Consider the following 25,131-nt stretch of genomic DNA (forward strand, 5'->3'; position numbering starts at 1 on the left):
ATAAGGTGTCCATATGTGCGTCGGTTTATCTCTGGGCTTTCTATCCTGTTCCACTGATCTATCTTTCTGTTTTTGTGCCAGTACCATACTGTCTTGATTACTGTTGCTTTGTAGTATAGTCTGAAGTCAGGGAGCCTGATTCCTCCAGCTCCTTTTTTCGTTCTCAAGATTGCTTTGGCTATTTGGGGTCTTTTGTGTTTCCATACAAATTGCGAAATTTTTTGTTCTAGTTCTGTGAAAAATGCCAGTGGTAGTTTGATAGGGATTGCATTGAATCTGTAGATTGCTTTGGGTAGTAGAGTCATTTTCACAATGTTGATTCTTCCCATCCAAGAACATGGTATATCTCTCCATCTATTTGTATCATCTTTAATTTCTTTCATCAGTGTCTTATAATTTTCTGCATACAGGTCTTTCGTATCCTTAGGTAGGTTTATTCCTAGATATTTTATTCTTTTTGTTGCAATGGTAAATGGGAGTGTTTTCTTGATTTCACTTTCAGATTTTTCATCATTAGTATATAGGAATGCCAGAGATTTCTGTGCATTAATTTTGTATCCTGCTACTTTACCAAATTCATTGATTAGCTCTAGTAGTTTTCTGGTAGCATCTTTAGGATTCTCTATGTATAGTATCATGTCATCTGCAAACAGTGACAGTTTTACTTCTTCTTTTCCGATGTGGATTCCTTTTATTTCCTTGTCTTCTCTGATTGCTGTGGCTAAAACTTCCAAAACTATGTTGAATAAGAGTGGTGAGAGTGGGCAACCTTGTCTTGTTCCTGATCTTAGTGGAAATGCTTTCAGTTTTTCACCATTGAGGATGATGTTTGCTGTGGGCTTGTCATATATGGCCTTTATTATGTTGAGGAAAGTTCCCTCTATGCCTACTTTCTGGAGGGTTTTTATCATAAATGGGTGTTGAATTTTGTCAAAAGCTTTCTCTGCATCTATTGAGATGATCATATGGTTTTTCTCCTTCAATTTGTTAATATGGTTTATCACATTGATAGATTTGCGTATATTGAAGAATCCTTGCATTCCTGGAATAAACCCCACTTGATCATGGTGTATGATCCTTTTAATGTGCTGTTGGATTCTGTTTGCTAGTATTTTGTTGAGGATTTTTGCACCTATGTTCATCAGTGATATTGGCCTGTAGTTTTCTTTCTTTGTGACATCCTTGTCTGGTTTTGGTATCAAGGTGATGGTGGCCTCGTAGAAGGAATTTGGGAGTGTTCCTCCCTCTGCTATATTTTGGAAGAGTTCGAGAAGGATAGGTGTTAGCTCTTCTCTAAACGTTTGATAGAATTCACCTGTGAAGCCATCTGGTCCTGGGCTTTTGTTTGTTGGAAGATTTTTAATCACAGTTTCAATTTCAGTGCTTGTGATTGGTCTGTTCATATTTTCTATTTCTTCCTGATTCAGTCTTGGCAGGTTGTGCATTTCTAAGAATTTGTCCATTTCTTCCAGATTGTCCATTTTATTGGCATAGAGTTGCTTGTAGTAATCTCTCATGATCTTTTGTATCTGCAGTGTCAGTTGTTATTTCTCCTTTCTCATTTCTAATTCTATTGATTTGAGTCTTCTCCCTTTTTTTCTTGATGAGTCTGGCTAGTGGTTTATCTATATTGTTTATCTTCTCAAAGAACCAGCTTTTAGTTTTATTGATCTTTGCTATCGTTTCCTTCATTTCTTTTTCATTTATTTCTGATCTGATTTTTATGATTTCTTTCCTTCTGCTAACTTTGTGGTTTTTTTGTTCTTCTTTCTCTAATTGCTTAAGGTGCAAGGTTAGGTTGTTTATTCGAGATGTTTCCTGATTCTTAAGGTGGGCTTGTATTGCTATAAACTTCCCCCTTAGAACTGCTTTTGCTGCATCCCATAGGTTTTGGGTCGTTGTGTCTCCATTGTCATTTGTTTCTAGGTATTTTTTTCTTTCCTCTTTGATTTCTTCAGTGATCACTTCATTATTAAGTAGTGTATTGTTTAGCCTCCATGTGTTTGTATATTTTACAGATCTTTTCCTGTAATTGATATCTAGTCTCATGGCGTTGTGGTCAGAAAAGATACTTGATACAATTTCAATTTTCTTAAATTTACCAAGGCTTGATTTGTGACCCAAGATATGATCTATCATGGAGAATGTTCCATGAGCACTTGAGAAAAATGTGTATTCTGTTGTTTTTGGATGGAGTGTCCTATAAATATCAATTAAGTCCATCTTGTTTAATGTATCATTTAAAGCTTGTGTTTCCTTATTTTCATTTTGGATGATCTGTCCATTGGTGAAAGTGGGGTGTTAAAGTCCCCTACTATGAATGTGTTACTGTCAATTTCCCCTTTTATGGCTGTTAGTATTTGCCTTACGTATTGAGGTGCTCCTATGTTGGGTGCATAAATATTTACAATTGTTATATCTTCTTCTTGGATTGATCCCTTGATCATTATGTAGTGTCCTTCTTTATCCCTTTTAATAGTCTGTCCCTTTTAAAGTCTATTTTGTCTGATATGAGAATTGCTACTCCAGCTTTCTTTTGGTTTCCATTTGCATGGAATATCTTTTTCCATCCCCTTACTTTCAGTCTGTATGTGTCTCTAGGTCTGAGGTGGGTCTCTTGTAGACAGCATATATAAGGGTCTTGTTTTTGTATCCATTCAGCCAATCTGTGTCTTTTGGTGGGAGCATTTAGTCCATTTACATTTAAGGTAATTATCGATATGTATGTTCCTATTCCCATTTTCTATATTGTTTTGGGTTCGTTATTATAGGTCGTTTCCTTCTTTTGCATTTCTTATCTAGAGAAGTTCCTTTAGCATTTGTTGTAAAGCTGGTTTGGTGGTGCTGAACTCTCTCAGCTTTTGCTTGTCTGTAAAGGTTTTAATTTCTCCATCAAATCTGAATGAGAACCTTGCCGGGTAGAGTAGTCTTGGTTGCAGGTTTTTCTCCTTCATCACTTTCAGTATGTCCTGCCACTCCCTTCTGGCTTGTAGGGTTTCTGCTGAGAGATCAGCTGTTAACCTTATGGGGATTCCCTTGTGTGTTATTTGTTGTTTTTCCCTTGCTGCTTTTAATATGCTTTCTTTGTATTTAATTTTTGATAGTTTGATTAATATGTGTCTTGGCGTATTTCTCCTTGTATTTATCCTGTATGGGACTCTCTGTGCTTCCTGGACTTGATTAACTATTTCCTTTCCCATATTAGGGAAGTTTTCAACTATAATCTCTTCAAATATTTTCTCAGTCCCTTTCTTTTTTCCTTCTTCTTCTGGAACCCCTATAATTCGAATGTTGGTGCGTTTAATGTTGTCCCAGAGCTCTCTGAGACTGTCCTCAGTTCTTTTCATTCTTTTTTCTTTATTCTGCTCTGCAGTAGTTATTTCCACTACTTTATCTTCCAGGTCACTTATCCGTTCTTCTGCCTCCGTTATTCTGCTATTGATCCCATCTAGAGTACTTTTAATTTCATTTATTGCGTTGTTCATCGTTGCTTGTTTCATCTTTAGTTCTTGTAGGTCCTTGTTAACTGTTTCTTGCATTTTGTCCATTCTACTTCCAAGATTTCGGATCATCCTTACTATCATTATTCTGAATTCTTTTTCAGGTAGATTGCCTATTTCCTCTTCATTTGTTAGGTCTTGTGGGTTTTTATCTTGCTCCTTCATCTGCTGTGTGTTTTTCTCTCTTCTCATTTTGCTTATCTTACTGTGTTTGGGGTCTCCTTTTTCAGGCTGCACGTTCGTAGTTCCCGTTGTTTTTGATGTCTGTCTCCAGTGGCTAAGGTTGTTTCAGCGGGTTGTGTAGGCTTCCTGGTGGAGGGGACTAGTGCCTGTGTTGTGCTGGATGAGGCTGGATCTTGTCTCTCTAGTGGGCAGGTTCACGTCTGGTGGTGTGTTTTGGGGTGTCTGTGGCCTTGTTATGATTTTAGGCAGCCTCTCTGCTAATGGGTGGGGTTGTGTTCCTGTTTTGCTAGTTGTTTGGCATAGGTTGTCCAGCACTGTGGCTTGCTGGTCGTTGAGTGAAGCTGGGTGCTGGTGTTAAGATGGAGGTCTCTGGGAGATTTCCACCGTTTAATATTATGTGGAGCTGGGAGGTCTCTTGTTGATCAGTGTCCTGAAGTTGGCTCTCCTACCTCAGAGGCAGAGCCCTGCCTCCTGGGCTGGAGCACCAAGAGCCTTTCATCCACACGGCTCAGAATAAAAGGGAGGAAAAGTAGAGAGAATTATTAGAAGTATGAGGAAAGAAAGAAGGAAAGGAGGAAAGGAAGGAAGGAAGAAAGAAGCAAAGAAGAAAAGAAAGGAGGGAGGGAGGGAGGAAGGAAGGAAGGTAGGAGGGAAAGAAGGAGAAAATGTAGAGAGAATTAGTAGAAGTATGAGGAAAGAAAGAAGGAAAGGAGGAAAGGAAGGAAGAAAGAAAGAAGCAAAGAAGGAAAGAAAGGGAGGGAGGGGAGAAGGAAGGAAGGAAGGAGGGAAAGAAGGAGAAAATGTAGAGAGAATTAGTAGAAGTTTGAGGAAAGAAAGAAGGAAAGGAGGAAAGGAGGAAAGGAAGGAAGGAAGAAAGAAGGAAAGAAAGGAGGGAGGGAGGGAGGGAAGAAGGGAGGAAGGAAGGAGGGGAAGAAGGAAAAAAGACAGAAAGAAAGAAGATACAGTAAAAATAAAATAAAGTATAATATAGTTATTGTACTAAAAAATATTTAGAAAGAAAAAAAAAGAACAGATAGAACCCTAGGACAAATGTTGGAAACAAAGCTATACAGAGAAAATCTTACACAGAAGCATACACATACGTGTTCACAAAGAGAGGCAAAGGGGGAAAAATCATAAATCCTGCTCCCAGAGACCACCTCCTCAACCTGGGGTGATTCGCTGTCTAAAGGAGGGAAGGAAGGAAGGAAAGAAAGAAAGAACGAAGGTAAAGTACAATAAAGTTATTACAATTAAAATTAATTATTAAGAAAAAAAAAAATTTTTTTTTAAAAACCATGGACGGATAGAGCCCTAGGACAAATGTTGGAAGCAAAGCTATACAGAGAAAATCTTACACAGAAGCATACACATACACGTTCACAAAGAGAGGCAAAGGGGGAAAAATCATAAATCCTGCTCCCAGAGACCACCTCCTCAATTTGGGGTGATTTGTTGTCTAAAGGAGGGAAGGAAGGAAGGAAAGAAAGAAAGAAAGAAAGAAGGTAAAGTACAATAACGTTATTACAATTAAAATTATTAAGAAAAAAAATTTTTTTTTTAAAAAAAACCATGGACGGATAGAGCCCTAGGACAACTGTTGGGAGCAAAGCTATACAGAGAAAATCTTACACAGAAGCATACACATACACGTTCACAAAGAGAGGCAAAGGGGGAAAAATCATAAATCCTGCTCCCAGAGACCACCCCCTCAACCTGGGGTGATTCGCTGTCTAAAGGAGGGAAGGAGGGAAGGAAAGAAAGAAAGAAAGAACGAAGGTAAAGTTCAATAAAGTTATTACAATTAAAATTAATTATTAAAAAAAAATTTTTTTTTTTAAAAAAAAAACCATGGACGGATAGAGCCCTAGGACAAATGGTGGAAGCAAGAGTATACAGACAAGATCTCACACAGAAGCATACACGCACACATTCACAAAAAGAGGAAAAGGGAAAAAAATCACAGATCTCGCTCCTAAATTCCCCCTCTTCAATTTGGGATCACTCCCTGTCTATTCAGGTATTCCACAATGCAGGGCACATCAAGTTGATCGTGGAGCTTCAATCCGCCGCCTCCGCGGCTGCCGGGAGAGACCTCCCCCTCTCCTCCCTGCTCTCACAGCTCACAGGAGCTCAGCTTTGTACCCGGCCCTGCCCCTGTGCGCAGATGGCTGGAGGGCGTCTGTTTTTTTGCTCAGACTGGACGGGGTTAAAGGAGCCGCTGATTCGGGAGCTCCGGCTCACTCAGGCCGGGGGTTGGGGGATGGGGGAAGGAGGGGCACTGTGTGCGGGGCGGGCCTGCGGCGGCAGAGGCGGCGTGACGCTGCACCAGCCTGAGACCCGCCGTGCGTACTCCCGGGGAAGTTGTCCCTGGATCCCGGGAACCTGGCAGTGGCGGCCTGCACAGGCTCCGCGGAAGAGGGGCGCGGAGAGTGACCTGTGCTTGCACACAGCCCCCCTGGTGGCGGCAGCAGCAGCCCCAGCGTCTCCCGCCCGTCTCTGGGGTCCGCGGTTTCAGTCGCGGCTCGCGCCCGTCTCTGGGGCTCGCGCTTCCCGCCGCGGCTCGCGCCCGACTCGGGGGCTCGCGCCCTCAGCCGCGGCTCGCGCCCGTCTCTGGGGTTCGCGCTTTTAGCCGCGGCTTGCGCCCGTCTCTGGAGTTCCTTTAAGCAGCGCTCTTAAACCCCTCTCCTCGCGCACCAGGAAACAAAGAGGGAAGAAAAAGTCTCTTGCCTCTTCGGCCGGTGCAGGCTTTTCCCCGAACTCCCTCCCGGCTAGTCATGGCGCACCAACCCCTCAGGCTATGCTCAAGCCGCCAACCCCAGTCCTCTCCCTGCGCTCCGTCCAAAACCGAAACCCGAGCCTCAGCTCGCAGCCCCGCCCGCCCCGGCGGGTGAGCAGACAAGCCTCTCGGGTTGGTGAGTGCTGGTCGGCACCGATCGTCTGTGCAGGAATCTCCCCGCTTTGCCCTCCACACCCGTCGCTGTGCACCACTCCGCGGTCCCGAAGCTCCCCCCTCCGCCTCCCGCAGTCTCCGCCCGCGGAGGGGCTTCCTAGTGTGTGGAAACTTTTCCTCCTTCACAGCTCCCTCCCACTGGTGCAGGTGCCGTCCTTATTCTTTTGTCTCTGTTTTTTCTTTTTTCTTTTGCCCTACCCAGGTACGTGGGGAGTTTCTTGCCTTTTGGGAGCTCTGAGGTCTTCTGCCAGCCTTCAGTAGGTGTTCTGTAGGAGTTGTTCCACGTGTAGATGTATTTCTGGTGTATCCGTGAGGAGGAAGGCGATCTCCACGTCTTACTCTTCCGCCATCTTCCCGCCGACCCCCCCATCTTCCCGCCGACCCCCTTTATTTTATATATAGTAGTTGGTTCCTCTTAACCCCCTACTCCTATCTCATCTCTCCCCTCTTCCCTCTCCACACAGGTAACCACTAGTGTTCTCTGTATCTGTGTTTGCTTCTTTTTTTGTTATATTCACTAGTTTGTTGTATTTTTTAGATTCCACATATAAGTGATATCATACAGTATTTGTCTTTCTCTGTCTGACTTTCTTCACTAAGCATAATAACTTCCAAGTCCATCCATGTCGTTGCAAATGGCAAAAATTCATTCTTTTTTATGGCTAAGTTGTACTCCATTACATATATATATATCTCACATTTTCTTTATCCATTCATCTGTTGATGGACCCTTAGGTTGCTTCCATATCTTGGATATTGTAAATAATGCTGCTATGGACATTGGGGTGCATATATCTTTTCAAGTTCATGTTTTTCTTTTCATATATATACTCAGGAGTGGAATTGCTGGGTCATATGGTAGTTCTATTTTTAGTTATTTTAGGGACCTTCATACTGTTTTCCATAGTGACTGCACCAGTTTACATTCCCACCAACAATGTACAAGGTTTCTCTTCTCCACATCCTCGCCAACATTTGGTTTTTGTGGCCTTTTTTTTTTTTTTTACATCTTTATTGGAGTATAATTGCTTTACAATGCTGTGTTAGTTTCTGCTTTATAACAAAGTGAATCAGTTATACATATGTTCCCATATCTCTTCCCTCTTGCGTCTCGCTCCCTCCCACCCTCCCTATCCCACCCCTCCAGGAGGTCACAAAGCACCAAGCTGATCTCCCTGTGCTATGTGGCTGCTTCCCACTAGCTATCTACCTTACGTTTGGTAGTGTATATATGTCCATGCCTCTCTCTCGATTTCTCACAGCTTACCCTTCCCCCTCCCCATATCCTCAAGTCCATTCTCTAGTAGGTCTGTGTCTTTATTCCTGTCTTACCCCTAGGTTCTTCATGACATTTTTTTTTTCTTAAATTCCATATATATGTGTTAGCATACGGTATTTGTCTTTCTCTTTCTGACTTACTTCACTCTGTATGACAGACTCTAGGTCTATCCACCTCATTACAAATAGCTCAGTTTCGATTCTTTTTATGGCTGAGTAATATTCCATTGTATATATGTGCCACATCTTCTTTATCCATTCATCCGATGATGGACACTTAGGTTGTTTCCATCTCCGGGCTATTGTAAATAGAGCTGCAATGAACATTTTGGTACATGACACTTTTTGAATTATGGTTTTCTCAGGGTGTATGCCCAGTAGTGGAATTGCTGGGTCATATGGTAGTTCTATTTGTAGTTTTTTAAGGAACCTCCATACTGTTCTCCACAGTGGCTGTATCAATTTACATTCCCACCAACAGTGCAAGAGGGTTCCCTTTTCTCCACACCCTCTCCAGCATTTATTGTTTCTAGATTTTTTGATCATGGCCATTCTGACTGGTGTGAGATGATATCTCATTGTAGTTTTGATTTGCATTTCTCTAATGATTAATGATGTTGACCATTCTTTCATGTGTTTGTTGGCAGTCTGTATATCTTCTTTGGAGAAATGTCTATTTAGGTCTTCTGCCCATTTTTGGATTGGGTTGTTTTTTTGTTATTGAGCTGCATGAGCTGCTTATAAATTTGGAGATTAATCCTTGTCCATTGCTTCATTTGCAAATATTTTCTCCCATTCTGAGGGCTGTCTTTTGGTCTTGTTTATGGTTTCCTTTGCTGTGTAAAAGCTTTGAAGTTTCATTAGGTCCCATTTGTTTATTTTTGTTTTTACTTCCATTACTCTAGAAGGTGGGTCAGACAGGATCTTGCTGTGATTTATGTCATAGAGTGTTCTGCCTATGTTTTCCTCTAAGAGTTTGATAGTTTCTGGCCTTACATTTAGGTCTTTAATCCATTTTGAGCTTATTTTTGTGTATGGTGTTAGAAAGTGATCTAATTTCATACTTTTACATGTACCTGTTCAGTTTTCCCAGCACCACTTATTGAAGAGGCTGTCCTTTCTTCACTGTACATTCCTGCCAACTTTATCAAAGATAAGGTGTCCATAGGTGCGTGGGTTTATCTCTGGGCTTTCTATCCTGTTCCATTGATCTATCTTTCTGTTTTTGTGCCAGTACCATACTGTCTTGATTACTGTAGCTTTGTAGTTTAGTCTGGAGTCAGGGAACCTGATTCCTCCAGCTCCGTTTTTCATTCTCAAGATTGCTTTGGCTATCCGGGGTCTTTTGTGTGTCCATACAAATTGTGAAATTTTTTGTTCTAGTTCTGTGAAAAATGCCAGTGGTAGTTTGATAGGGATTGCATTGAATCTGTAGATTGCTTTGGGTAGTAGAGTCATTTTCACAATGTTGATTCTTCCAATCCAAGAACATGGTATATCTCTCCATCTATTTGTATCATCTTTAATTTCTTTCATCAGTGTCTTATAATTTTCTGCACACAGGTCTTTTGTCTCCTTAGGTAAGTTTATTCCTAGATATTTTATTCTTTTTGTTGCAATGGTAATTGGGAGTGTTTTCTTAATTTAACTTTCAGATTTTTCATCATTCGTGATAGGAATGCCAGAGATTTCTGTGCATTAATTTTGTATCCTGCTACTTTACCAAATTCATTGATTAGCTCTAGTAGTTTTCTGGTAGCATCTTTAGGATTCTCTATGTATAGTATCATGTCACCTGTGAACAGTGACAGCTTTACTCCTTCTTTTCCAATATGGATTCCTTTTATTTCCTTTTCTTCTCTGATTGCTGTGGCTAAAACTTCTAAAACTATGTTGAATAAGAGTGGTGAGAGTGGGCAACCTTGTCTTGTTCCTGATATTAGTGGAAATGCTTTCAGTGTTTCACCACTGAGGATGATGTTGGTGTGGGCTTGTCATATATGGCCTTTATTATGTTGAGGAAAGTTCCCTCTATGCCTACTTTCTGCAGGGTTTTTATCATAAATCGGTGTTGAATTTTGTCAAAAGCTTTCTCTGCATCTATTGAGATGATCATAAGGTTTTTCTCCTTCAGTTTGTTAATATGGTGTATTATGTTGATTGATTTGCATATATTGAAGAATCCTTGCATTCCTGGAATAAACCCCACTTGATCATGGTGTATGATCCTTTTAATGTGCTGTTGGATTCTGTTTGCTAGTATTCTGTTGAGGATATTTGCATGTATGTTCATCAGTGATATTGGCCTGTAGTGTTCTTTCTTTGTGGCATCGACATTGTTGTCTGGTTTTAGTATCAAGGTAATGGTGGCCTCGTAGAATGAATTTGGGAGTGTTCCTCCCTCTGCTATATTTCGGAAGAGTTTGAGAAGGATAGGTATTAGCTCTTCTCTAAATGCTTGATAGAATTCACCTGTGAAGCCATCTGGTCCTGAGCTTTTGTTTGTTGGAAGATTTTTTTTGTGTGTGTGTGGTACGTGGGCCTCTCACTGTTGTGGCCTCTCCCTTTGCGGAGCACAGGCTCCGGACACGCAGGCTCAGTGGCCATGGCTCACGGGCCTAGCTGCTCCACGGCATGTGGGATCTTCCCGGACCAGGGCATGAACCCATGTCCCCTTCATTGGCAGGCGGACTCTCACCAACTGCGCCACCAGGGAAGCCCTGTTGGAAGATTTTTAATCACAGTTTCAATTTCAGTGCTTGTGATTGGTCTGTTCATATTTTCTATTTCTTCCTGATTCAGTCTTGGCAGGTTGTGCATTTCTAAGAATTTGTCCATTTCTTCCAGATTGTCCATTTTATTGGCATAGAGTTGCTTGTAGTAATCTCTCATGATCTTTTTTATTTCTGCAGTGTCAGTGGTTTCTTCTTTTTCATTTCTAATTCTATTGATTTGAGTCTTCTCCCTTTTTTTCTTGATGAGTCTGGCTAGTGGTTTATCTATTTTGTTTATCTTCTCAAAGAGCCAGCTTTTAGTTTTATTGATCTTTGCTATTGTTTCCTTCATTTCTTTTTCATTTATGTCTGATCTGATTTTTATGATTTCTTTCCTTCTTTTAGCTTTGGGGTTTTTCTGTTCTTCTTTCTCTAATTGCTTGAGGTGCAAGGTTAGGTTGTTTATTCGAGATGTTTCCTGATTCTTAAGGTGGGCTTGTATTGCTATAAACTTCCCAGAACTGCTTTTGCTGCATCCCATAGGTTTTGGGTCGTCGTGTCTCCATTGTCATTTGTTTCTAGGTGTTTTTTTATTTCCTCTTTGATTTCTTCAGTGATCACTTCATTATTAAGTAGTGTATTGTTTAGCCTCCATGTGTTTGTATTTTTTACAGATCTTTTCCTGTAATTGATATCTATTCTCATAGCGTTGTGGTCGGAAAAGATACTTGATATGTTTTCAATTTTCTTAAATTTACCAAGGCTTGATTTGTGACCCAAGGTATGATGTATCCTGGAGAATGTTCCATGAGCACTTGAGAAAAATGTGTATTCTGTTGTTTTTGGATGGAATGTCGTATAAATATCAATTAAGTCCATCTTGTTTAATGTATCATTTAAAGCTTGTGTTTCCTTATTTTCATTTTGGATGATCTGTCCATTGGTGAAAGTGGGGTGTTAAAGTCCCCTACTATGAATGTGTTACTGTCGATTTCCCCTTTTATGGCTGTTAGTATCTGCCTGATGTATTGAGGTGCTCCTATAATGGGTGCATAAGTATTTACAATTGTTATTTATATCTTCTTCTTGGATCAATCCCTTGATCATTATGTAGTGTCCTTCTTTGTCTCTTCTAATAGTCTTTATTTTAAAGTCTATTTTGTCTGATATGAGAATTTCTACTCTTGCTTTCTTTTGGTTTCCATTTGCATGAAATACCTTTTTTCCATCCCCTTACTTTCAGTCTGTATGTGTCTCTAGGTCTGAAGTGGGTCACTTGTAGACAGCAAACATATGGGTCTTGTTTTTGTATCCATTCATCCAATCTGTGTCTTTTGGTGGGAGCATTTATTCCATTTACATTTAAGGTAATTATCAATATGTATGTTTCTATTTCCATTTTCTTAATTGTTTTGGGTTTGTTATTGTAGGTCTTTTCCTTCTCTTGTGTTTCTTGCCTAGAGAAGTTCCTTTAGCAGTTGTTGTAAAGCTGGTTTGGTGGTGCTGAACTCTCTCAGCTTTTGCTTGTCTGTAAAGGTTTTAATTTATCCATCAAATCTGAATGAGATCCTTGCTGGGTAGAGTAATCTTGGTTGCAGGTTTTTCTCCTTCATCACTTTAAATGTGTCCTGCCAGTCCCTTCTGGCTTGCAGAGTTTCTGCTGAAAGATCAGCTGTTAACCTTATGGGGATTCCCTTGTGTGTTATTTGTTGTTTTTCCCTTGCTCCTTTTAATATGTTTTCTTTGTATTTAATTTTTGACAATTTGATTAATATGTGTCTTGGCATATTTCTCCTTGGATTTATCCCGTATAGGACTCTCTGTGCTTCCTGGACTTGATTAACTATTTCCTTTCCCATATTAGGGAAGTTTTCAACTATAATCTCTTCAAATATTTTCTCAGTCCCTTTCCTTTTCTCTTCCTCTTCTGGAACCCCTATAATTCGAATGTTGGTGCATTTAATGTTGTCCCAGAGGTCTCTGAGACTGTTCTCAGTTCTTTTCATTCTTTTTTCTTTATTCTGCTCTGCAGTAGTTATTTCTACTATTTTATCTTCCAGGTCACTTATCCGTTCCTCTGCCTCAGTTATTCTGCTATTGATCCCATCTAGAGTATTTTTAATTTCATTTATTGTGTTGTTCATCGTTGTTTGTTTCATCTTTAGTTCTTCTAGGTCCTTGTTAAATGTTTCTTGCATTTTGTCTATTCTATTCCCAAGATTTTGGATCATCTTTATTATCATTATTCTGAATTCTTTTTCAGGTAGACTGCCTATTTCCTCTTCATTTCTTAGGTCCGGTGGGTTTTTATCTTGCTCCTTCATCTGCTGTGTGTTTTTCTGTCTTCTCGTTTTGCTTATCTTACTGTATTTGGGGCCTCCTTTTTGCAGACTGCAGGTTCGTACTTCCCGTTGTTTCTGGTGTCTGTCCCCAGTGGCTAAGTTTGGTTCAGTTGGTTGTGTAGGCTTCCTGGTGGAGGGGACTAGTGCTGTGTTCTGGTGGATGAGGCTGGATCTTGTCTTTCTGGTGGGCAGGTCCACGTCTGGTGGTGTGTTTTGGGGTGTCTGTGGACTTATTTTGATTTTAGGCAGCCTCTCTGCTAATGGGTGGGGTTGTCTTCCTGTCTTGCTAGTTGTTTGGCATAGGATGTCCAGCACTGTAGCTTGCTGGTCGTTGAGTGAAGCTGGGTGCTGGTGTTGAGATGGAGATCTCTGGGAGATTTTTGCCATTTGATATAATGTGGAGCTGGGAGGTCTCTTGTGGACCAGTGTCCTGAAGTTGGCTCTCGCACCTCAGAGGCACAGCACTGACTCCTGGCTGCAGCACCAAGAGCCTTTCGTCCACACAGCTCAGAATAAAAGGGAGAAAAAGTAGAAAGAAAGAATTAGTAGAAGTAGAAAGAAAGAAAGGAGGGAGAAAGGGAGGGAGGAAAGAAGGAAGGAGGGAAGGAAGAAAAAAGAAAGCAAGAAGATAAAGTAAGATAAAATATAATAGTTATTAAAATTAAAAAAAATAATTATTAAGAGAAAAAAATAACAACAACAAAACAATGGACGGATAGAACCCTAGGACAAATGGTGGAAGCAAAGCTATACAGACAAAATCTCACACAGAAGCATACACATACACACTCACAAAAAGAGGAAAAGGGGAAAAAACCATAAATCTTGCTCTCATAGTCCACCTCCTCAATTTGGGATGATTCGTTGTCTAAAGGAGGGAAGGAAGAAAGGAAGGAAGGAAGGAAAGAAAAAGAAAGAAAAAGAAAGAAAGAAAGATAAAGTAAAATAAAATAATTAAAATAAAAAGTAATTATTAAGAAAAAAATTAAAAACAAAAAAAACGGACAGATAGAACCCTAGGACAAATGGTGGAAGCAAAGCTATACAGACAAAATCTCACACAGAAGCATACACATACACACTCACAAAAAGAGGAAAAGGGGAAAAAATCATAAATCTTGTTCTCAAAGTCCACTTCCTTAATTTGGGATGATTCGTTGTCTATTCAGGTATTCCACAGATGCAGGGTACATCAAGTTGATTGTGGAGCTCTAATCCGCTGCTTCTGAGGCTGCTGGGAGAGATTTCCCTTTCTCTTCTTTGTTCTCACAGCTCCCAGTGCCTCAGCTTTGGATTTGGCTCCGCCTCTGTGTGTAGGTCGCTGGAGGGAGTCTGTTCTTTGCTCAGACAGGACGGGGTTAAAGGAGCCGCTGATTAGGGGCTCTGGCTCACTCAGGCCTGGGGGGGAGGGAGGGGCACGATGCGGGGCGGACCTGCGGCGGCAGAGGCCGGCGTGACGTTGCACCAGCCCGAGGCGCACCATGCGCTCTCCCGGGGGAGTTGTCCCTGTATCCCAGGACCCTGGCAGTGGCGGGCTGCACAGGCTCCCCGGAAGAGGGGTGTGGATAGTGACCTGTGCTCGCACACAGGCTTCTTGGTGGCGGCAGCAGCAGCCTTACTATCTCATGCCCATCTCTGGGGTCCGTGCTTTTAGCCGCGGCTTGTGCCCGTCTCTGGAGCTCCTTTAAGCAGCCCTCTTAACCCCCTCTCCTCGTGCACCAGGAAACAAAGAGGGAAGAAAAATTCTCTTGCCTCTTCGGCAGGTCCAGACTTTTCCCTGGACTCCGTCCCGGCTAGCTGAGGCGCACTAACCCCCTGCAGGCTGTGTTCACGCCACCAACCCCAGTCCTGTCCCGGCATTCCGACCGAAGCCCGAGCCTCAGCTCCCAGCCCCGCCCGCCCCGACTGGTGAGTGCCAGTTGGCCCTGATCCTCTGTGCGGGAATCTCGCCGCTTTGCCCTCCGCATCCCTGTTGCTGCGTTCTCCTCATCCGCAGCTCCGAAGCTTCCCCTCCACCACCCGCAGTCTCCGCCCACGAAGGGGCTTCCTAGTGTGTGGAAACCTTTCGTCCTTCTCGGCTCCCTCCCACTGGTGCAGGTCCCGTCCATATCCTCTTGTCTCTGTTTATTCTTTTTTCTTTTGGCCTACCCAGGTACGTGGGGGGTTTCTTGCCTTTTAGGAGGTCTGAGGTCTTCTGCCAGCGTTCAGTAGGTGTTCTGTAGGAGTTGTTCCACGTGTAGATGTATTTCTGGTGTATCTGTGGGGAGGAAGTTGATCTCTGCGTCTTACTCTTCCGCCATCTTCCCGGAAGCCCCTTTGTGGTCTTTTTGATGATAGGTACTCTTGCAGATGTGAGGTGGTATTTCATTGTGGTTTTGATTTGTATTTCTCTGGTAGTTAGCGATGTTGAGCATCTTTTCATGTGCCTGTTGACTATCTTTATGTGTTCTTTGGAGAAATGTCTATTCAGATCTTCTGACCATATATTAATCAGGTTTTTTTTTTTTGACATTGAGTAGTATGGGCTGTTTATATTTTGAATATTAATGCCGTATCAGTCATATCATTTTGCAAATATTTTCTCCTATTCAGTAGGTTGTCTTTTCATTTTGTTAATGGTTTCCTTTGCTGTGCAAGAGCTTTTAAGTTTAATTAGATCCTATTTGTTTATTTTTGCTTTTTTTCCCTTTACCTTAGGAGGCAGATCGAAAAAAATATTGCTACGATTTATGTCAAAGAGTGTTCTGCCTATGTTTTCTTCTAGGATTTATATGGTTTTTGTTCTTACATTTAGGTCTTTACCCCATTTTGAGTTTTGGTATATGATGTTAAAAATGTTCTAATTTCATTCTTTTACATGTAGCTGCGCAGTTTTTCCGGGACCACTTACTGAAGAGACTGTCTTTTCTTGCCCCCTTTGTCATAGATTCTTTGACTATAAGGGTGTGAGTTTATTTCTGGGCTCTCTATTCTGCCCCATTGATCTGTGCGTCTGTTTTTCTGCCAGTGCTATACTGTTTTGATCTTTGTACCACTTTGTTCTTTTTAAAAATTATTTTAGCTCTTCTAGTTTTTTTGCTTTTCCATATATATATATATATATATATATATAATTAATTAATTAATTTTTGGCTGTGTTGGGTCTTTGTTGCTGCATGCGGGCTTTCTCTAGTTGCAGAGAATGGGGCTACTCTTCATTGCGGTACATGGGCTTCTCATTGTGGTGTCTTCTCTTGTGGAACACGGGCTCTAGGCACGTGGGCTTCAGTTGTTGTGGCACGTAGGCTCAGTAGTTGTGTCTCGTGGGCTCTAGAGCACAAGCGCAGTAGTTGTGGTGCAAGGGCTTAGTTGCTCCACAGCATGTGGGATCTTCCTGGACCAGGGCTTGAGTCCGTGTCCCTTGCATTGACTGGTGGATTCTTAACCACTGCGCCACCAGGGAAGTCCCTCCATATATATTTTGAATCAGCTTGTTAATATTTTTAAATGCCTGTGGGATTTTAATTGAGATTGAATTAGACCTATAGGTGCAACATTTTTGAGTCCTTCAGTGCATGAACATGGTGTATTTCTCAATTTACTTACATCGTCTTTGATTTCCTTTATCAATATTTTGTAATTTTCATAATGCAAATCCTGCACATATCTTGTTGAATTTATACTTATTATTCTTTTCTTCTTTTTTGGTTTTTGTTACTATTATGTGATGTTGCTTTTTGACATTTTATTTTGAATGACCATTATTTATTGCTAGTATATAGAAATAGTTGATTTTTATATTAACCTTATATGCTGTGATCATGCTAAACTCACTTAGTAGGTCTAGTAGCTTTTTTGTAGATTCTTTGGAATCTTCTACATACTTTTACATGTAGCTGTCCAGTTTTCCCAGCACCACTTATTGAAGAGGCTGTCCTTTCTCCACTGTACATTCCTGCCTCCTTTATCAAAGATAACGTGACCATATGTGCGTGGGTTTATCTCTGGGCTTTCTATCCTGTTCCATTGATCTATCTTTCTGTTTTTGTGCCAGTACCATACTGTCTTGATTACTGTTGCTTTGTAGTATAGTCTGAAGTCAGGGAGCCTGATTCCTCCAGCTCCATTTTTTGTTCTCAAGATTGCTTTGGCTATCTGGGGTCTTTTGTGTGTCCATACAAATTGTGAAATTTTTTGTTCTAGTTCTGTGAAAAATGCCAGTGGTAGTTTGATAGGGATTGCATTGAATCTGTAGATTGCTTTGGGTAGTAGAGTCATTTTCACAATGTTGATTCTTCCAATCCAAGAACATGGTATATCTCTCCATCTATTTGTATCATCTTTAATTTCTTTCATCAGTGTCTTATAATTTTCTGCACACAGGTCTTTTGTCTCCTTAGGTAGGTTTATTCCTAGATATTTTATTCTTTTTGTTGCAATGGTAATTGGGAGTGTTTTCTTAATTTAACTTTCAGATTTTTCATCATTTGTGATAGGAATGCCAGAGATTTCTGTGCATTAATTTTGTATCTTGCTACTTTACCAAATTCGTTGATTAGCTGTAGTAGTTTTCTGGTAGCATCTTTAGGATTCTCTATGTATAGTATCATGTCATCTGCGAACAGTGACAGCTTTACTTCTTCTTTTCCAATATGGATTCCTTTTATTTCCTTTTCTTCTCTGATTGCTGTGGCTAAAACTTCCAAAACTATGTTGAATAAGAGTGGTGAGAGTGGGCAACCTTGTCTTGTTCCTGATCTTAGTGGAAATGCTTTCAGATTTTCACCATTGAGGATGATGTTGGCTGTGGGTTTGTCATATATGGCTTTTATTATGTTGAGAAAAGTTCCGTCTATGCCTACTTTCTGCAGGGATTTTATTATAAATGTGTGTTGAATTGTGTTGAAAGCTTTCTCTGTATCTATTGACATGATCATATGGTTTTTCTCCTTCAATTTGTTAATATGGTGTATTATTTTGATTGATTTGCATATATTGAAGAATCCTTGCATTCCTGGAATAAATCCCACTTTATCATGGTGCATGATCCTTTTAATGTGCTGTTGGAGTCTGTTTGCTAGTATTTTGTTGAGGATTTTTGCATCTATGTTCATCAGTTATATTGGCCTGTAGTTTTCTTTCTTTGTGACATCCTTGTCTGGTTTTGGTATCAGGGTGGTGGTGGCCTCGTAGAATGAGTTTGGAGTGTTCCTCCCTCTCCTATATTTTGGAAGAGTTTGAGAAGGATAGGTGTTAGGTCTTCTCTAAATGTTTGGTAGAATTCACCTGTGAAGCCATCTGGTCCTGGGCTTTTGTTTGTTGGAAGATTTTTAATCACAGTTTCAATTTTAGTGCTTTTGATTGGTTTGTTCATATTTGCTGTTTCTTCCTGATTCAGTCATGGCAGGTTGTGTATTTCTAAGAATTTGTCCATTTCTTCCAGGTTGTCCATTTTATTGGCATAGAGTTGCTTGTAGTAATCTCTCATGATCTTTTGTATCTGCAGTGTCAGTTGTTACTTCACCTTTTTCATTTCTAATTCTATTGATTTGAGTCTTCTCCCTTTTTTTCTTGATGAGTCTGGCTAATGGTTTATCAATTTTGTTTATCTTCTCAAAGAACCAGCTTTTAGTTTTATTGATCTTTGCTATTGTTTCCTTCATTTCTTTTTCATTTATTTCTGATCTGATTTTTATAATTTCTTTCCTTCTGCTAACTTTGTGGTTTTTTTGTTCTTCTTTCTCTAATTGCTTGAGGTGCAAGGTTAGGTTGTTTATTCGAGATGTTTCCTGTTTCTTAAGGTAGGATTGTATTGCTATAAACTTCCCTCTTAGAACTGCTTTTGCTGCATCCCATAGGTTTTGGGTCGTTGTGTCTCCATTGTCATTTGTTTCTAGGTATTTTTTTCTTTCCTCTTTGATTTCTTCAGTGATCACTTCATTATTAAGTAGTGTATTGTTTAGCATCCATGTGTTTGTATTTTTTACAGATCTTTTCCTGTAATTGATATCTAGTCTCATAACGTTGTGGTCGGAAAAGATACTTGAAACAATTTCAATTTTCTTAAATTTACCAAGGCTTGACTTGTGACCCAAGATATGATCTATCCTGGAGAATATTCCATGAGCACTTGAGAAAATTGGATATTCTTTTGTTTTTGGATGGAATGTCCTATAAATATCAATTAAGTCCATCTTGTTTAACGTATCATTTAAAGCTTGTGTTTCCTTATTTATTTTCATTTTGGATGATCTGTCCATTAGTGAAAGTGGTGTGTTAAAGTCCCCTACTATTAATGTGTTACTGTCAATTTCACCTTTTATGGCTGTTAGTATTTGCCTGATGTATTGTGGTGCTCCTATAATGGGTGCATAAGTATTTACAATTGTTATATCTTCTTCTTGGATCAATCCCTTGATCATTATGTAGTGTCCTTCTTTGTCTCTTCTAATAGTCTTTATTTTAAAGTCTATTTTGTCTGATATGAGAATTGCTACTCCAGCTTCCTTTTGGTTTCCATTTGCATGGAATATCTTTTTACATCCCCTCACTTTCAGTCTGTATGTGTCCCTAGGTCTGAAGTGGGTCACTTGTAGTCAGCATGTATATGGGTCTTGTTTTTGTATCTGTTCAGCCAGTCTGTATCTTTTGCTGGGATCATTTAATCTATTTACTTTTAAGGTAATTATCGTTATGTACGTTCCTATTCCCATTTTCTAAATTGTTTTGGGTTTGTTATTGTAGGTCTTTTCCTTCTGTTGTGTTTCTTGCCTAGGGAAATTCCTTTAGCATTTGTTGTAAAGCTGATTTGGTGGTACTGAACTCTCTCAGCTTTTGCTTGTCTGTAAAGGTTTTAATTTATCCATCAAATCTGAATGAGATCCTTGCTGGGTAGAGTAATCTTGGTTGCAGGTTTTTCTCCTTCATCACTTTAAATGTGTCCTGCCAGTCCCTTCTGGCTTGCAGAGTCTCTGCTGAAAGATCAGCTGTTAACCTTATTGGGATTCCCTTGTGTGTTATTTGTTGTTTTTCCCTTGCTGCTTTTAATATGTTTTCTTAGAATTTAATTTTTGACAGTTTGATTAATATGTGTTTTGGCATGTTTCTCCTTGGATTTATTCTGTATGGGACTCTCTGTGCTTCCTGGACTTGATTAACTATTTCCTTTCCCATGTTAAGGAATTTTTGAACTATAATCTCTTCAAATATTTTCTCAGTCCCTTTCTTTTTCTCTTCTTCTTGGAACCCCTATAATTCGAATGTTTGTGTGTTTAATGTTGTCCCAGAGGTCTCTGAGACTCTTCTCAGTTCTTTTCATTCTTTTTTCTTTATTCTTCTCTGCAATATATATTTCCACTATTTTATCTCCCAGGTCACTTATCCATTCTTCTTCCTCAGTTATTCTGCTGTTGATCCCTTCTAGAGTATTTTTAATTTCATTTATTGTGTTGTTCTTCATTGCTTGTTTCCTCTTTAGTTCTTCCTGGTCCTTGTTAAATGTTTCTTGCATTTTGTCTATTCTATTTCCAAGATTTGGGATCATCTTTATTATCATTATTCTGAATTCTTTTTCAGGTAGACTGCCTATTTCCTCTTCGTTTGTTAGGCCTGATGGGTTTTTATCTTGCTCCTTTATCTGCTATATGTTTTTCTGTCTTCTCAATTTGATAATCTTACTGTGTTTGGGGTCTCCTTTTTGCAGGCTGCAGGTTTGTACTTCCCGTTGTTTTTGGTTTCTGTCCCCAGTGGCTAAGTTTGGTTCAGTGGGTTGTATAGGCTTCCTGTTGGAGGGGCCTACTGCCTGTGTTCTGGTGGATGAGGCTGGATCTTGTCTCTCTGGTGGGCAGGTCCACGTCTGGTGGTGTGTTTTGTGGTGTCTTTGGCCTTATTATGATTTTAGGCAGCCTCTCTGGTAATGGGTGGGGTTGTTTTCCTGTCTTGTTAGTTGTTTGGCATAGTGTGTCCAGCACTGTAGCTTGCTGGTCGTTGAGTGAAGCTGGGTGTTGGTGTTGAGATGGAGATCTCTGGGAAGTTTTTGCCGTTTGATATTACATGGAGCTGGGAGGTCTCTTGTGGACCAGTGTCCTGAATTTGGCTCTCCCACCTTAGAGGCACAGCACTGACTCCTGGCTGCAGCACTAAGAGCCTTTCATCTACACGGCTCAGAACAAAGGGGATGAAAAGTAGAAAGAAAGAAAGAGGATAAAATAAAATAGAGTAAGATAAAATAAAATAAAGTTATTAAAATAACAAATAATTATTAAGAAAAAAAAATTTTTAAGTAAAAACAACAACAACAAAAAAACGGACAGACAGAACCCTAGGACAAATGGTGAAAGCAAAGCTATACAGACAAAATCTCACACAGAAGCATGCACATACACACTCACAAAAAGAGGAAAAGGGGAAAAAATAATATATCTTGCTCTCAAAGTCCACCTCCTCAATTTGGGATGATTCGTTGTCTATTCAGGTATTCCACAGATGCAGGGTACATCAAGTTGATTGTGGAGATTTAATCCGCCACTCCTGAGGCTGCTTGGAGAAATTTCCCTTTGTGTTCTTTGTTAGCACAGCTCCTGGGGCTCAGCTTTGGATTTGGCCCCGCTTATGCGTGTAAGTCGCCAGAGGGCGTCTGTTCTTCGCTCAGACAGGACGGGGTTAAAGGGGCAGCTGATTCGGGGGCTCTGGCTCACTCAGGCCGGGGGGAGGGAGGGGCACGGATGCGGGGCGAACCTGCGGCGGCAGAGGCCGGCGTGACGTTGCAGCAGCCTGAGGTGCACCTTGTGTTCTCCTGGGAAAGTTGTCCCTGGATCCCGGGACCCTGGCAGTGGCGGGCTGCACAGGCTCCCGGGAGGGGAGGTGTGGATAGTGACCTGTGCTTGCACACAGGCTTCTTGGTGGCGGCAGCAGCAGCCTTAGCGTCTCATGCCCGTCTCTGGGGTCCGTGCTTTTAGCCGCGGCTTGTGCCCGTCTCTGGAGCTCCTTTAAGCAGCGCTCTTAATCCCCTCTCCTCGCGCACCAGGAAACAAAGAGGGAAGAAAAAGTCTCTTGCCTCTTCGGCAGGTCCAGACTTTTCCCTGGACTCCCTCCTGGCCAGCCGTGGCGCACTAACCCCTTCAGGCTGTGTTCACTCTGCCAACCCCACTCCTTTCCCTGGGATGCAACTTCTGAAGCCCGAGCCTCAGCTCCCAGCCCCCGCCCACCCTGGCGGGTGAGCAGACAAGCCTCTCGGGCTGGTGAGTGCTGGTCGGCACCGATCCTCTGTGCGGGAATCTCTCCGCTTTGCCCTCCGCACCCCTGTTGCTGTGCTCTCCTCCATGGCTCCGAAGCTTCCCTCCTCCGCCATCCGCAGTCTCCGCCCGCAAAGGGGCTTCCTAGTTTGTGGAAACCTTTCCTCCTTCACAGCTCCCTCCCATTGGTGCAGGTCCCATCCCTATTCTTTTTTCTCTGTTTATTCTTTTTTCTTTTGCCCTACCCAGGTACGTGGGGAGTTTCTTGCCTTTTGGGAGGTCTGAGGTCTTCGGACAGCGTTCAGTGGGTGTTCTGTAGGAGTTGTTCCATGTGTAAATGTATTTTGGATGTATCTGTGGGGAGGAAGATGATCTCTGCATCTTACTCTTCCGCCATCTTCCACCTCTCGCCCTCTATTGTTTTTTAATCTCTATTTTTATTTATTTCCTCTCTGATCTTTATTATTTCCTTCCTTCTGTTGACTTTACGTTTTGTTTGTTCTTCTTCTAATTCTTTTAAGTGGTAGGTCAAGTTGTTTATTTGAGATTTTTCTTGTTTTCTTGAGGAAGGGCTGTATCACTATGAACTTGCTTTAAGGATTACTTTTGCTACATCCCATAGATTTTGTATGGTTGTGTTTTCATTGTCATTTGGCTCAAGGTATTTTTTAATTTCCCATTTGATTTCCTTATTGACCCATTCGTTTTTTTTAAGTAGCATGTTGTTTAGTCTTCATGTAATTGGTTTTTTGTCATTTCTTTTTCTGTGGTTGATTTCTAGTTTCATGCCATTGTGATCAGAAAAGATGCTTGAAGTAATTTTTGATGTGTTTCTATACAAAGTTCAAAGGGGTGACTGGAGATGGAAAAGAAAGGACAGGTGAAAACTATTAAATGGAAAGCCCTGAAAAAACTTCCTCACTAATTGGCTATGACAAATGAAAAAGGCCTCAATTATGATTTCTAGATTTTGAGCCAGTGTTACTGGAAAAAATTACGGGTTAGGAGGAGGAGCTGAAGATAATAGGGAGGAGAGAAGATAGTAAGTTTATATTTTCATGTATTAAGATTGAGATGGCAATTGATGACTCATGAGTGTAGAAGGCATTCGAAGTTATATGACTTATGTTTAGAGAAAGGGTTAGGGCTGAGAGTATTTTAAAATTTCTCACTCATTTCACAAAAGATAGATGGATGGGGATATATATAAATTTTGAAATCCTGCACTTGGAAGATGGTTGAATTTATATTTAGGTTATGAATCACTGGTTCTATAAGGCAGAAGCAGCAAGCAGAACAGAAGACAAACAGTTGAGTGCTGAGTCTTATGGAATACTCATGGTTAGGGGGTAAACAAGGAAAGAAGAGTCAGAATAGGTAGTACGAGAAGTTAAAGGAGGATGAAAGCCAAGTGCACAGGAAGTTTCAAAGGGGAGGTTGTAAATGGCTTTAACAGCTACAGAGAAGAAAGGAAAAATAAGGATCTAGAAATAATAAGGAGACCACTGATGGCTATGGATATGTGTTTCAACAGAGTAATGGAGGTGGAATTATAGGATGATGGCTAGGTGCTGAGGAATGCTCAAAGGGTTTAAACCACATTTTGGTAGTAAATGAAAGAAGAGACTTTAATTCAATAACATTACTTTAGGGCTTCCCTGGTGGCGCAGTGGTTGAGAGTCCACCTGCCAATGTAGGGGACATGGTTTCGTGCCCCGGTCCAGGAAGATACCATGTGCCACGGAGCGGCTGGGCCCGTGAGCCATGGCCGCTGAGCCTGTGTGTCCGGAACCTGTGCTCCACAACGGGAGAGGCCCACATACCGCAAAAAAAAAAATAAATAACATTACTTTAGTACTTACTATAAGACCTATACATTTAAAACTAAGAAATATTTCACAGGGAAATTTTAAAAGACCAAAATAAGTAGAGAGATATGTACCATGTTTATAGATTTAAAAACTCATTTCTCTCAAAGTTTATAAACATAGATTCAATTCAACCACAATCAAAATCTCAACAGGCTGTTTTTAGAAGTTGACAAGTTGATATTAAAATTTATATGGAAAAACAAAACCCAATCTTGGAAAAAAATAAAACAAAGCTGATGGACTTACACTACCTAATTTCAAAATTTTACTGTAGGGACTTTCTTGGTGGTGCAGTGGTTAAGAATCCGCCTGCCAATGCAGGGGACATGGGTTCAATCCCTGGTCTGGGAAGATCCCACATGCTGCAGAGCAAATAAGCCTGTGCGCCACAACTACTGAGACTGTGCTCTAGAGCCCGTGAGCCACAACTACAGAGCCCACGCACCACAGCTACTGAAGCCCGCACACTCTACGGCCTGTGCTCCGCAACAAGAGAAGCCACTGCAATGAGAAGCCCATGCACCGCTAAAAAGAGTAGCCCCCACCTGCCACAACTAGAGAAAGCCCACACACAGCAACGAAGACCCAATGCAGCCAAAAATAAATTTACTATAAAGTTACAATAATCAAAACAATGTGGTGGGTGGGAACTGACTGGGAAAGGAGCATAATGGAACTTTGTGGAGTAATGAAATGGTCTATATCTAGGGTGGTGGTTAGATGGGTGTATACATTCATTAGTTCATAAAATTAACTTTAAGATCACTGCTATTCACTGGGTATTTTAACACACAAAATTTTTTTTTCATCCAGAGGGACCAACAACAGAATAGAACTGGAGAAGCAGGTGATATTTTTCAGTTTTTTTCATAATATAATTAATTGATTAATATTTCCTTTTTACTTCAGGACCAATAACCATTTAAATGTTTAAACAATGAACGATTGTTTAAAGTTCAGCATCTACTTGTTAGATTCTATTATACTTTGAAGAATTCTAAACAAAGAATGGCAAGCTAATCATTCTCTTCTGTCAGTCATCCTTTGTATATTCTTAAATCTCTCAGAGTAGAATTAG

The sequence above is a fragment of the Phocoena phocoena genome, chromosome 2, assembly GCF_963924675.1.
Source record: "Phocoena phocoena chromosome 2, mPhoPho1.1, whole genome shotgun sequence".
Lineage (NCBI taxonomy): Eukaryota > Metazoa > Chordata > Mammalia > Artiodactyla > Phocoenidae > Phocoena > Phocoena phocoena.